The sequence below is a fragment of the Impatiens glandulifera genome, chromosome 1, assembly GCF_907164915.1.
Source record: "Impatiens glandulifera chromosome 1, dImpGla2.1, whole genome shotgun sequence".
NCBI lineage: Eukaryota > Viridiplantae > Streptophyta > Magnoliopsida > Ericales > Balsaminaceae > Impatiens > Impatiens glandulifera.
Genome location: NC_061862.1, coordinates 55,900,070 through 55,916,391, shown reverse-complemented (window position 1 = coordinate 55,916,391; position 16,322 = coordinate 55,900,070). Strand labels below are relative to the sequence as shown.

Here is a 16,322-nt window from a genome sequence, read left to right as displayed (position 1 = left end):
GGGGGCATTTTCGTTCAAAAAAAATAAGTGTCACCAACACATTTAATTTAATGAGTTGGCACTTATATCCAATAAGATTATCTTTGGTGTCATTTCGTCAAATTTCCCCACTATTGTGCTCATAGTCAATTGTATCTTTACAATAATTAAAAAAATAATTAGTATTTATAAAAAAACAAGAAAAGAAGCAGATCTATTTGTAATTAATGACATTAAAATAGCATGGAAGAAGTTCTATGATACTGGAAAAACAGAGTTATGAATAACCTCTGCTTCTTAATATCCCGCTCTAGTGGAAACCTGAAAATCATTGACAAACAACCTTAATGTATAAATTTTGTACAGTAGTGTGCATTTTAAACATGCACATTATAAATTTCCATCTATACAACTCTATGGGTGTTTTCCTTGTTTCATTTGTGATGAGTACTACTCATTACTGAAAGCATACTTTGTATATGCACTTGTGGATATTGAGAGACTAAAGTTATATCTTTTATTCAGAAATGTTTAATATAAAGCACACATCAATAGAGAGTCCTTTACCTACTCGAAATAAATAAGTCGAAGATTAATTCAACAAGTAAAATCTATTTATCCAGATAAATATTGGAGCTACTTCCACTTCTCCTAATGCTAGATTGTACATGTTGAACTTGTTACTTATACTTCTCATTTTAGCTTCATTTTTATTTTATAATAATCCCTTTCTAGGTATGAGCTTAAGGTACTAAGAATTCTCCACACTGCTTCCTTATGTTCTTTGTAGGAGAGTTCATTAATTGAAAAATAGAACCAACTCTAAAGCAAATATCTGGACGTGTGAGAGTTGCTAGGATTTGTTGAAGACTTGAAGCCTTTGTGTTGGGAATTTTGAAACGAAGATTACTTTTATACTGTAATCTAGCAATGTGAGATGGGTAAATGCACAGGTTATCCAAGTCTAAAACAGAAGATCAAGCACAGAACAAAACAACACCAGATTTACGTGGAAAACCCTCTCAACCTGGAGGGTAAAAAACCACGGGGCCAACCAGCAAATTTCACTATAAACAAGAAACATATACAAAAGTTCTTCTCAACTTTAAACCCAAAGTTGAGGTATACAAACAGAGAAAACTAATTTCATTCAGACTTAAGCTAGTCTAGATATAAGACTATAAGAGATTGGAACCTAAAGGTGAAAATGTAAGAGATCTACTTCTCCTTCTCTTCTTTTTCCTCTGTTTCTTCTCTTCTTTGCAGAATGTCTTCTCTTTCTAGAAGTGATAGAATGAGCAGCATTCTTAGGTTTTGCTCATTTAATTAACTGCCTGATTGGGATGGACCCAAAAGGCCCAACAATCTCCCCCTCCAGCCCACGGAGAGGGGTACATCGATCTTCAAGTCATCACTTGGTATTCATGCCGACAAGCCGACAATAGAGCTCGAGCTTGTCTTTTGGAACAATCTTCGTAAACATGTCTGACGGGTTCTTATCCGTGTGGATTTTCTTCAACTTCATCTACTGGTTTTCTATTACATCTCTTAACCAATGAAACCTCACATCAATATTCTTAATTCTGGAATGATATGTAGCATTCTTGCTCAAATCTATGGCACTTTGGCTATCACAAAAAACAATTGCATCTTTTTGTTGCATACCAAGCTCTAGGAGAAATCTAATCATCCACAATAACTCCTTACCAGCTTCGGTTGCTGCAATGTATTCTGCTTCTATTGTTGATAAAGCCACACAATTCTGCAACTTGGACTGCCATGACACGGATCCCCCTGCAAAAGTAAACACATAACCCGAAGTGGATTTTCTGTGATCTAGATCTCCAGCCATATCAGCATTTGTGTAACCTTTTAACACAGCCTCACCATTTCCAAAACTCAAACACAAATTGGAAGTGCCTCTTAGATATTTAAGAATCCAATTCACTACTTCCCAATGTTGTTTTCCTGGATTAGAGAGGAACCTACTTACCACACCGACTGCATGCGCTATATCTGGCCTAGTGTAAACCATTGCATACATGAAACTCCCTACAGTTGAGGAGTATGGTACACTTGACATTTCATCATTTTCTTTCTCTGTTGATGGACACAACTTCTTGCTCAATTTAAAATGGCTAGGAAGTGGACAACTTACTTTTTTGCTCCTTGCATGTAGAATCTTTCAAGCACCCTTTCAATGTACTTCTCTTGTGACAACCAAAGTCTCTTAGCCTTTCTGTCACGAGTAATCTGCATTCCTAATATCTGACGTGCTTGGCCCATGTCCTTCATATCAAATGTGTTGGACATCTCCTTCTTCAACATTGCTATTTTCTCAGCATCATGTCCTACAATCAACATATCATCAACATAAAGTAAAAGGATCAGAAACTTTCCATTAGAAAATCTTTTGAAGTAACGCACGGATCTGCTTTGGTTCTCTGGTACCCATAACTCATCATAAAAGAGTCAAATTTTTTGTACCACTGTCTCAGAGCTTGTTTCAAACCGTATAGACTCTTTTTCAATTTGCAAACCATATTCTCCTTTTCTTTCACTTCAAAACCCTCTGGTTGCACCATGTAGATCTCTTCTTCCAAGTTACCATGAAGAAATGCAGTTTTTATATCAAGTTGCTCAATCTCAAGGTTTAAGTTAGCTACTAGACCTAACACTGTACGAATGGAAGTCATCTTTACCACTGGTGAGAAAATCTCCTCAAAGTCGATGCCCTGTTTCTGTCCAAAACCCTTTACAACAAGTCGAGCTTTTTACTTCATAATTTCTCCATTTTTATCTCTCTTTATCTTGAACACCCATTTGTTTCTCAATGCCTTTCGGCCCTTAGGAAGTTCCAACAGCTCATATGTGCCTATTTCTTGCAATGACTTCATCTCATCTTTCATTGCATTCTGCCACTTAACTTTGTCTTTATGAACTTGTGCCTCTTGAAAACATTTTGGCTCTCCTTATTCTGTCAATATAATATACTCTGAAGAAGGGTACCTTTTAGAAGGTTGGTGCTCTCTCTTAGACCTTCTTAATGGGGGCTCTTCTAGCTCCTCTTGATGATGTTGCTCCCCCTGCTCAGAAACATCATAAATAGTCTCATCATCATTACTACCATTCATGTCAGAGGTTTCCTCAGTGACTTCTTCATTATGGTCATCTTCATCTGTTACTATTGACTGTACATCTGAAGGAATTGGTATGAGTTCTATGGACTCATCAACTTTCTCTGACTTCTCAATGATTTATGGATTTATCGCATTCTAACCCTCGAAGAACACAACATCTCTGCATTTAACAATTCTCTTCTTTTCTGGGTCCCATAATCTGTACCCAAATTCCTCATTTCCATACCCAAGGAAAATACATGGAATTGCTTTATCATCCAACTTGGAAACTTTGCTCCTTTGAAATATACACATATGCTTTGCATCCAAACACCCTTAGATGCGAGTATAAAATATTCTTCTTAGACCATACTCTTTCTGGTATTTTAAACTTCAAAGGAACATAGGGTGACCTGTTTATGAGATAGCAAGCTGTGCGAACTGCTTCTGCCCAAAACTGTTTTGGCAACTTTGTCATCTTCAGCATGCATCTCACCTTTTTTACAATGGTGCGATTCATTCTCTCAGCCACACCATTGTGTTGTGGAGTTCTAGGCACTGTTTTCTCATGTCGAATTCCATATTTTACACAATATGTTTTAAACTCCTTGGAAATATAATCTCCCCCGTTTTCAGAGCGAAGACATTTCAACTTATTGTATGTCTCTCTTTCTACCATGACATGGAACTCTTGAAAGTAATTAAATACCTGGTCTTACGTTCTCATGAAAGAAACCCACACATTTCTAGATGCATCATCAATAAATGTTATAAAGTATTGATTGCCACCCAATGACTCCTCCCAAAAGGACCACACACATTATAATAAACCAAGTCTAGTACATTATGTTTCCTTTCTGATGTTTGACTAAAAGAGACTCTGTGAAGCTTCCTCACAAGAATTTGTAACCCTTTCTCACTCATGTGGCCGAGACGTTGATGCCACAGATTTAAAGAGCTTTCAGCTTGTACTGCATTCAAACCATTCTTGAGTATCTTCACATGGGTTCGGTATAAGGAGTGCCATGACTTCCCTTTTGCTATAATCATTTATCCCTTATTGAGATTCCATTCTCCACTACCAAGATAATGCTTGAATCCATCTTTGTACAATCAGGAATATGTCGCACATCTTTAAGTGTTAACTGATATCCCAGCTCTGTCTGCAAACAAATATCACCAATACCCACAATGCTTGAGTGACTAGTATTACCCATCTTCACTGTACCAAGATCTCCAGCCTTGTAAGTCGTGAAGAACTCTCTATTTGGTGTAGCATGATAGCAAGCACCTGTATCAACTATCCACTCAACTCCTTGGTGACCTTCTACATGTAGATATTGTTCTTTTTCACAAGAAAGAATCACTACATCATCTGCAGTTACTGTGGCTGTGGTATTTCTGTTTTCATCATCTTTTTTCTGATTTTTGTCTTCATTCTGAAGTCTTTTCTAGGCTCTACAATTTTTCTTTATGTGACCTTCTTTACCACAGTGATAACACTGTCTTTCCTTAGATTTTGATCTACCTTTGGACTTGCTATGGCCTCTTGATTGTTGTCGGTATTCAGCTCTTCCCTAGTTCTCTGTGACAAGTGCCTGTGCACTATTTGTCTGAAGGAGTTAGACTCACGTCTAACTTTCACTAATTAGATTGCCCGTCTAATTATCCAATAACCATTAGACTGCACGTCTAATTTCGGTTCTACCTCAGACTTGTCTGAAGGAGTTAGACTCACGTCTAACTTTCACTAATTAGACTGCCCGTCTAATTATCCAATAACAATTAGACTGCACGTCTAACTCCACTGAGTTAGACTGTACGTCTAATTCCGGTTCTACCACAGACTTGTCTGAAAGAGTTAGACGCACGTCTAACTTTCACTGTCTATTAGACTACACGTATAATTCCAGTTCTACCTCAGACTTGTCTGAAGGAGTTAGACTCACATCTAACTTTCACTAATTAGACATGCACGTCTTACTCCACTAAGTTAGACTGCACCTAATTCCGGTTCTACCTCAAACTTGTTTGAAGGAGTTAGACGCACGTCTAACTTTCATTGTCTATTAGAATACACGTCTAACTCCGATGAGTTAGACCGTACGTCTAATTCCGTACACATTAGACTATCCGTGTAATTGCCAATATGTTAGACTACACGTCTAACTCCGAATATCTATTAGACCATACGTCTAATTACAAGTCTATTAGACTACACGTCTAACTCCGATGAGTTAGACTGTACGTCTAATTTCGTACACATTAGACTTACGTTTAATTCCGTTTATATTAGACTTACGTCTAATTCTATACATTCATTAGACTACACGTCTAACTCCGATGAGTTAGACTGTACGTCTAATTCTATGCATTCATTAGACTACACGTCTAACTCCGATGACTTAGACTGTTCGTCTAATTCTTTGCATCCATTAGACTGCACGTCTAACTCCGATGAGTTAGACTATACGTCTAATTCTATGCATTCATTAGACTACATGTCTAACTCCGATGAGTTAGACTGTACGTCTAATTCTATGCATTCATTAAACTACACATCTAACTCCGATGAGTTAGATTGTACGTCTAATTCTTTGCATTCATTAGACTATACGTCTAACTCCTATGAGTTAGACTGTATGTCTAATTCTATGCATTCATTAGACTAGACGTCTAACTCCGATGAGTTAGACTGTATGTCTAATTCTTTGCATCGAATGCCAAAATCTGTCTAATGACCTTCATTAGAGCCAAGTCTTATGAAATATTATTTCAATACACCTGCATTAAAACTCATAAGTTATTTCATCATCAAAATCTTAGTGGTTAAATTATTTCAACACTTAGTCAAAATAATTTTACCCAACAGTAATCTAGCAATGTGAGATGGGTAAATGCACAGGTTATCCAAGTCTAAAACAGAAGATCAAACACAGAACAAACAACACCAGATTTACGTGGAAAACCCTCTCAACCTGGAGGGTAAAAAACTATGGGGCCAACCAGCAAATTTCACTATAAACAAGAAACAAATACAAATATTCTTTTCAACTTTAAACCCAAAGTTGAGGTATACATACAGAGAAAACCAATTTCATTCAGACTTAAGCTAGACTTAAGCTAGTATAGATATAAGACAATCAAAGATTGGAACCTGAAGGTAAAAATGTAAGAGATCTACTTCTCCTTCTCTTCTTTTTCCTCTGTTTCTTCTCTTCTTTGCAGAATATCTTCTCTCTATATAAGTGATAGAATGAGCATGGCTGGACCCAAAAGGCCCAACACTTTGGCCAACATTCTAGCTTTTAGCCTTTCAAATGACCTGTCTAGTTTGTGTCTAAAATGAGTATTCTGAGGAAGAATCAAGACACATCTCCAAACTTAGTTATGATGATTGTGCGGAATTAAGGTTTGAGAGAGAAGAGATTGAGAGCAAGATGAGAGAGAAAGCAATTTGGGAAAAACTGATTTTCTATTAACTGGAATTAGGGTTATAAGTAAATTAACAATTACAATCAAGTCCTCGGACTTTTATTTAATTACAATTTTATCTATAACTTCTTAATCATACTAAACTAACATCTAATTAATCTTCTTACATCCCCTCCTCAAGATGAAAATCTTACAGATTTAGTCTTGTCTTTAGCTCGGCTAAATGACTTCCTTCGACTACTTTCGTGAAAATATCTACGACCTGTTTTTTTGTTGAAATGTAGTCTAGAATGATGAAACCACTTTTGAATTGATTTCGAAGTATGTGACAATCAATATCTAAATGATTAGTTCTTTCATGAAATATTGGATTTTTTGTTATATAAATAGCACTTTGATTGTCACAACAAAGTTGAATTGGTAAATTTAATTTTATGTTGAAGTCTTTTAATATATAAGTTATCCATTGTAACTCACATACTGTATTTGCTAGACTTCTGTATTCTGCTTCCGTAGACGATCTTGAAACAGTGCTCCGTTTCTTTGTTTTCCAAGAAATTTGTGAATTTCCTAAAAAAACACAAAATACAGTTACAGATTTACGACTTATTGTGCATGATGCCTAATCTGCATCTAAGTATGCTTCAACTTAATGCTTCCTAATGAAGGATTTCCTTTTAAGTATTTGACTATTTGTATTGTTGCTTCCATGTGTGATTTTGTTGGTTTTAGCATATATTGCGAAAGTTGTTGTACACAGAATGTTATATCTGGTCTAGTTATATTAAGGTATAATAGTTTTCCAATTAGTCTTCTATAGGGTTCAGGGTCAATTAGTTCATCTTCTTCTTTAGGTTCTGTTTTGAAACCTTTCTGCATTGGAGTGTTTGATGTTTTGTAGTTCATAAGTCCCATATTGTGTACAATGTCTAGAACATATTTTCTTTGATTAATGTATATTCCTTTTGAATTCCTTGCTATCTCAATGCCTAAGAAATATTTAGCATTTTATAGGTCTTTTATTGAGAATTTTGCATTTAATATTTGTTTGGTGTTTTCTATTTCTATTTCGTCGTTTCCAGCTATTAGTATATCATCTACATATACTAGTAGTGTAGTGATTTTGTTCCCATTTATTTTTATAAACAGACAATGATCATTTGCAGATTGTTTGTAATCTTCTTCAATAAGAGTTTTTGAGATTTCGATATTCCATTGTCTTCCAGATTGTTTTAATCCATATATACTTTTTTCCAGTTTAAATACTTGATTTTATTTTGCCTTTTCATAACCTAAGGGAGGTGTCATATAAATATCTTCTTCTAGGTTTCCATGTAAGAAGGCATTATTTATGTCTATATGATCAAGTTTCCAATTTTTGTAACTTGCTATGGCTATTAAAATTCGTATAGACACTATTTTTGCTACAGGTGCGTAGCTTTAATTGAAATCAACTCCATCAATTTGATGATATCCTTTTGTCACTAATCTGGCTTTATATTTTTCTATTGATCCATTTGGATGTATTTTGGTTTTGTATATCCATTTACATCCTAGTGCCTTTTTTCCTTTTGGCAATTCTGTTATAAGCCATGTATTATTAATTTCTAGGGCTTCTAGCTCCTTTTTCATCGCCTCATTCCATTCAGGATGAAGACATGCTTCTTTATAATTATTTGGTTCTTTATGTGTACTGATATTTGAAAGGAAGTTAATATATTCATTGTCTTTTGTTTTGGTTTGAAATGGGTATGTGAGTGGTGTATGTTTATTAATGACTATAGGTTTAGTTGAACTATTTCCCACATAATCATTCATCCATCTTGGTGTGCATGTGTTTCTCCCACTTTTTCTTGTTTGAGGTATGATTTCTTGACTGTTTGTGTTTATTTCAGATTCTTGAGCATTTTGAGTTTCATGTTGTGTTTCTATTGTATTGGGGATGAAGTCTTCTTCATCCGTTTCATGATGAATTTGTTCATCATCATATTCATTTCCATTTTGAGGATTAATGTTTATTTCATCATCCTTATTTTTAATTATGTCATCTTTAAAGGGGAAAATGTTTTCATAGAATTTAACATCCCTTGAAACGAACATTTCTTCTGTTTCGAGTTCTATCAAAGTGTATCCTTTTTGGTTTTGTGGATATTCCACAAATATACATTTTCTTGCTCTTGGGTCAAATTTAGTTTTATGTGGAGATAATTTTGAAGCATAACATAAGGTGCCAAAGACTCTTAAGTTTATGTAATTAGGTTTAGTTTTGTATAGCATTTCAAATGGAGATTTCCAATCTAAAGTTTTTGAGGGCAACCTATTTATCAAATATGTTGCTGTTAATAATGAGAATGGACAATATTTTCTAGGTGTGTTTGAGTAAAACATTAAGGCTCTTGCTACTTCTGCCAAATGTTTGTGTTTCCTTTCAACTATGCCATTCTGTTGTGGTGTATAACTACATGTTCTTTGGTGTATGATTCCTAAGTCATGAAACATATTAGAACATGATTTATTTACAAATTCAGATCCATTATCGGATCTGATAATTTTTACACTTCTCTCAAATTGTGCTTGCACATAATTGAGGAAGGTTTTAATTTTGTCATAGAGTGTTGTCTTATCAAACAACATGTATGTCCATGTTGATTTTGAATAATCATCTACTATAGTTAACATATAGGGTGTATTTATGATACATACTTCTTTGTATGGTCTCCATAGGTCAATGTGTATTAGTTCAAAAGGGTTTTGTTTTCTGCTTGAACTAATTTGAAAAGGTTATCTGTGCATCTTTGCCATTTCACATGATTCACAGTGTGATAATCCTATATGTTTATTTCCAATCAATAACTTCATCACAATTTCAGATGGGTGACCTATTCTAGCATGTAATAAATCAACATTTTTAGGTAAGGTTTCACCTAAAATTGAAGTTTCAAATCATCTTATACCACCATCGTTATTACAGACAGTACTAGATTAGAAACTTGAAAACTAGAATTGTTTGAAGAATCATATGGTTTGGCCAACATGCCTTTATTTAACAAAAGACTAGTTTCAATTGGATTGCAATATAAAAGAAATAAGTTGTTGCTTTCTTTTCCAATTGCAATGGTTACTCCTTCTTTAGTATCCTGCATCAAACATTGGTTTTCAAGAAATATGCATTTAATTTTGTTATCTTTTAATAATCTAGAAACAGACAACAAATTATATTTGAAATCTGAAGCATATAATACCTATTTTATGATTAGGTTAGGTCTTATTTGTACCATTCCTATATGATTTATGGTTTTAATTGAACCATCTGGTAGGAACAATTTAACTAGTTCCTTTAGTATTTCTAGATTTATCATTCTAGTCTTATCATGACATATATGATTACTAGCTCCAGAATCTATAATCCACATAGTTTGTCTCTTTATTATTTTCAAAATCATTTAAACTCATGATGTAATTTAATACTTTAGTATCAAGGTTATGTGGAATACCTGCAGAATGTCCAGAGTTGTGCTTCATTGTTTTCCAGTATGATTTGAACAGTTTGAAGTCTTCCATCGAAGGGCTATTTTCTTCCTTATCCATAGGTGCATGAACTACTGATTTGGCATGAGCATGTGTCTGTTGTGTATTTCTCCTTTTGTCTTTTGGCTTGATCCACCAATCTGTATATCCAACATGTTTGAAACAACCTTCTTTCAAGTGACCTTTCATATTGCAGTGTTTGCAGAGGAGTTTTTTCTTGTTCATTACTACTTGTTTTGAATTAATCATACTGCATACTTTCTCACTTGATTCATTTGTCTCAATGACATTCATTGCAGCATGAGAGTTATGATAGAGAATGTTAAGTTCCCTCTTCTTTTCAATGTTTAGAACCATTGTAAAGGCCTTATGAACTGGTGGAAATGGATCAGAATTTAGGATCTGATCTTTAACATTTTCGTAAGATTCATTTAGACTTAATAGGAACTGTAACAGTTTAGCATTCTCATCTATGAGATGAATTTTCTTAATTTCCTTGCAGCCAAGGCAATTTGCTATGTTTGAGCCATCACATTCACATTTCGGAAGCGGATTAATACCAGCCATTTCTTCCCAGTATAACCTAATTTTTGAATAGTATTCTTCAGCATTTAGGTTACCTTGATTAATAGTAGAAATGTCTCTTGCTAGTCCATAGAGTGTTGGTCCGTTGTTTCCTTCATAGTGAGCTTTGACTTCTTGCCATAGATCTTGTGTTGTAATCGTTCCTTCGAAATTCGCTCGAATTTCTTTTGAGATAGTGTTTAAGATCCAGGAACGAACCATGGCGTCTACGACCATCCATTGAGTTGCTCCATCATCGTCTTCTGGTTTTACACAGCTTCCATCAAGAAAACCGAGTTTCACTTTGGCTTGAAGCGATAGTTTGATACTCTTTGTCCAGGAAAAGTAGTTTACTCCGGTGAGAGTTATGGCGCTTAGAACTGTGTTTGGATTGTCAGCACCGTGAAGATTCAACGGATCAACATTGTATTTTTTCTTCGCTGGAGCCATTTTTGTGTTTTCTTCGCTGGAGCCATTTTTGATGTATCCACTGCTTGATCCAGCCATTTTTAGTTTCTCTAAACTTTCTTGTTATCAATAGGCTCTGATACCATGTGCGGAATTGAGGTTTGAGAGAGAAGAGATTGAGAGCAAGATGAGAGAGAAAAAGCAATTTGGGAAAAACTGATTTTCTATTAACTGGAATTAGGGTTATAAATAAATTAACAATTACAATCAAGTCCTCGGACTTTTATTTAATTACAATTTTATCTATAACTTTTTTATAACTTCTTGATCATACTAAACTAAAATCTAATTAATCTTCTTACAGCATCAAACTTAGTTATGATGATGAAGAATGAAGAATGAAGAATCTTTGTGGAGTAAGTCAGGTTTGAAATATCCAGATTGTGGAATGTGTTCCACAAATAGAATGCTTTTAGACTGATAGATTCTCTTTTGAGAGAATAAAGATAGTTCTTCATTTCAGAAAAGAAAACTTAATTATAAAATACAATCCTTTATTTGCTGCAATTAAACCTTTTAGTTTAACACAAACTAATGTTAGTTGAGTTTTGTCATTTGTTTCGATTAAACATTCAAATCGGTTGGTTTTTATATTGTTAATTAACTGACTATGTATAACAAAATTAAGAAACAATAAACTTAATTCAATTTAAGTTCATTAAGTACGTTAAAAAAAGTAATTAAAGAAGAAAGCCAAATCATTTTTATAATTAACTTAAGATTGAACTGAAATAAATTAATTTATAATAATAAGATATTTTTAAAATATAACATCACAAAAATCATAAATCATGCAATCCCATTAAATAATTCTTGATTAATTAATCAAAAGAATTATTAATTAAAATTATTATTATAAACTATAAAGTCGATCATTAACTAAAAAGACATTAACAGATATCAAATTATCCAAAATTAAATACTAAATATCTAATATTGTCATTAATCAATAAGAAATAGTAAGATTTACATTGTTAAATATATATGGTGACATCACTTATAGATAAGACCTTATTTATTAGAAAGTAAAATCATTTCAATTCACTCTATAAAATAAAGGATTGAACCTACATCATAAAAATGCATTTAATAATTAAGTTTTGTTAAAGGTGTTTCATAAAATTGTTTCATAGTAATTATTGCATGTAATCAAATAAATTGTAAATAAGCAAAATAATGTTGGTTAGTTCTATAAAGTTAGATATAAAACATTTTCCAAAAAAAAACTTAAAATTTGCCATTTTTATGCAACGTCTCAAAAATATAAAAACTCATAATTAAAAATATTTTAATTGAAAAACAGTAGTTGATAAAACATTGAAAGTTTTAATTATTTGAAACTCCTTTCCAAATATTAGAAAGATAATAATAAGCTTAGTTATATTTCATGTCCTTTTCAAAATTGTACTGAAAGACTTTTTAAATATACTTTCTTGTTTTATTACTGGAAGCCTCAAAGATTACATAGTAATTGGCTTGTTTATAAGAAAGGAATTTATTTATGAAGAAACCAATATTGGTAAAATAAGAGATGCATGCAAGACAGAATCAATACAATCAAATTAAATAAGATTGAATTTCGAGAGAAAATCCAAAATAAAAAATCTATTCTTATTACATACTATTTTATGAATTGGACTCGTAAAACAAAAATAACTTTGAAATTGGAGCATACAAAATCTTAGAACCACTATTTCAAGAAGTTAGAAATATTGATATAAAAAGATTAAAATTTTATTCATAGAAATATTGTATAACCAACTTGTGATTTTGTGTTTGGACGCCTAAAAACCAAATAACATAATATTGATGTCTTAAATGACTATTAAGTTTTGATCTCTTTATATCATTTTTACATTTGAACTTTGTTAGTTAAAATGAAAATATTTTTTTAAATAATTTATAGCGTTTTTTTAACTAATATTAGAAAAATTTCCGTCCGATTCACACGGATAAAAATAAAAACAAAATAAATTAAAAAAACTATAATAATATGTATTCAATATTTAATATTCTTAATAAATCACAAATAATATATTAAAATAAAAAATAGAACACTCTCATATTGTATTCACTTCGGTAAAACAACTTATCTTCTCACATATTTCATCACATATTTTTTCCGAATAAACCACTCATCTTGAAACTTTACATTTTCACTTTGTCAATCAACTATTTGATTCATATTTTTTAATATTTAGGACTTCACACTTTGATTAAATATTTGATTCACATTTGTTTAACCAATTTCAATTGATATCGGCCTATTATTCCTCGGCAAACTACATCCCACTCACACTTGGTTAAAGGGTTGTACTTGTTTGTTAGATTGCAAGTTCGAAACATACCTATATCATTTTTTATTTTTAAGCGTTTAAGTTTATGTGCGGGTCAACCTAAAATCCGACCAAAGTATCCATTTACTCTCACATATATATCCAAATTAACCACAACTCTTGACCCAACAATCCGGACACTTTAAAAATTAAGCATCATTATAGATTATATTGATCTACTTAGTTATTTAAAAGAATATTTTTTTATAATTTATAAGCATCTTTAACTTATCATTTTTTTAAAAAAAAATTAACTTATTCGTAAATGCACTTAAGAATACATAAAAAAAATTACAATAGAATGCAATCAAAACAAATACAAGACAAAATAATTAAAATAATACTATTGTCTTAAATATATTTATTAGTAATCAAATCTTTTATATGGAAAGTTAGATAATAAGTAGCTTAATATGAAATATAGAGTACCTAATTTGCATATTAATCCGCTGACCAAAATCATATTCAAATAAATTTAATTTTTATGTTGAATTCTTATATACTTTTTTTATATTAATATATTTGAATCGATTATAATGGGATGCAAATACCTTCAAAAAATAATTATTTGTTATCTTATTAATTTATAAAATAATTCTAAAAATATAAATTTAAAATAATACTTTAAAATTTGAAAAAATAGTTTGACGCATAAATTGAGAAAAAAAAGAAAGGAAATTTTTTAAATATTTTTTAGACTTTTTTCATTTTAAATTTATTTAAGAATTTTAATTTTAAGAAATGTTTATTTATAAAATATAAAAATTATTTCATTTTTTCAATTAATTTTAAAAAATATATATTTATATTTAAATTTTAAATTTAATAAAACCAAAATATGTTAGATTAATCAAATAAGATAGTGGATTTTACTGCACCGCACAACTCACGACACAACACTAGTGTGCTGTATAAATAAAACAAGAAAATAAGAAGAATTGGTAATTAATGATATTAAAATTAATTAATTAATTAAAATTAATAATTGTATAAAATTTTGTTGGCTTCACTAAACTTTAAATCATGTCTCTTCATCATTCACTCAAGTATATTATTAATACTTATAATTTTTTTTAAAATTAATTTAAATCATAAATTAACTTAACCTATTAATAATCATCCTTTAAGTTATTTGACATTCATTCAATCATACCTTTTTTCTTCTATTAACTTTACAAGTCGTTTCCACAATCCATACATGGTTCTGATCAAAACTCAAAAGCTTCTTTCCTTATTGACTAAATTAGTATAAGTCCAGTGAGAGTGAGAAGGATGTAGAAAGGCAGCGGAAGTAGAGAGACATCAATCAAAGACAAAATTAGAATAAAGATGAAAACTTAGTGCAATATTAGTAGCAATATTTTAAAATGAAATTTTGTTTCAAGTTTTATAACATTGTTTTTAATGCTTATTTATAATGATATTTTCGAGATATAAATTGTATTATATCTTGTTAAAATATAAATTTAAACAAAGTTAGTAAATGATAATATTAAACCAAAAAAAATTATTTAAATTAAATGAAAAAAAGAGATTAAATAGGCTTATGTCACAAGTGTATACACAATTTATGGTGCCTCCTTAATTTCTGGTGTTACAGTCCATCCTGCAAAAAATGTGAGAGGAGAACCTATATACATATTTATCAGTTTATTTATATAATTTTAAGTACAGTAATCTATTCATTTGTTAAGACTTCATCTAGTAATGTTTCTTGTCATAGTTATATTTCAGCAATGTTTATAAAACATAAATATATATATTTATGTTTTTAATCATGTATATTATAACTTAGAACAATGGACGGCTAAAAAATATGATCTAAAACGAAACGAGCACAGTTAAGATTTGAGTTAAGACACGAGCACACGATTATTTATTAATGCTATTTTTTTATGTGTACCTAATTTAATGATTTTGAATTTAATACTTATATAAATTGTTTTCTTTTTAATAATGATAAAATATTTTTAATATTTATATAACTATATTTTAATTCTTTGTTGATGAATATAGTTGTAATATGTTAAATATTATAAATTTAATCTAAAATCACTAAATAAAAAATAAATACACTTATATCAAACTAAGTTCTTTATGAATTAGGTGGGAGTGATTCTGGTCTAAAAGATATATAAGTAATTGGTTGTAACATTATCTTAATAGTATAATCAATTTTTCCAATAATTTTGAATTCCTTTCAATATTTAAATTTAAAATATTGTTTATTAATATCATTTATAAATAATTAAAAAAATTAAGAATCTCAAATTAAAAATCTTAGTTGTAAAAAAATATATATATCATTTACAATAATTATTTCTTACAAATAATTGTTTTTTTTCTTAAAATTAATTAAACTCTTTGTTAACATTTGAGACACCTAAAATAAATATGACAAAAGACATATGATGTAGACTAAGTAATTGACGAACCAATATTAAAAAATGAATCAAAATACAACCCTGTTAGTTAAGTTTTCTATTTGCTGTCATTACAGTTTTCCATTTCGGTTGGATAATTTTAATTATAAAAATTAATTGTTTATCCCGACTAACTATTTATAAAAAATTAAGATGTAAAATTAAGTTCACAAGAACTTGAAAAATTAAAAAAGAAAATAAGTTAAGAGTGAACTGAAATTAAATTTATAATAATAAAACAATACAACATCACAATAATCGTAATTCATGCAATGTCATAAAATAATTCTTGATTAATTAATCAAAATAATTATTAATTAAAATGATTATTATAAACTATAAAGTCATTAACCAAAAAGACATTAATGAATATTAAATTATCCAAAATTAAAATGTTACTAAATATCTAATGTTGTCATTAATGAATAAGTAAGATTTATATTGTTAATATATATGATGACATCACATAA

At 30.7% G+C, this 16,322-nt stretch overlaps 1 pseudogene; it reads left to right on the top strand.

Annotated features, from left to right (window-relative positions):
- Nucleotides 1–16,322, top strand: part of LOC124928625 — a 42,624-nt pseudogene that overhangs the window by 24,115 nt on the left and 2,187 nt on the right.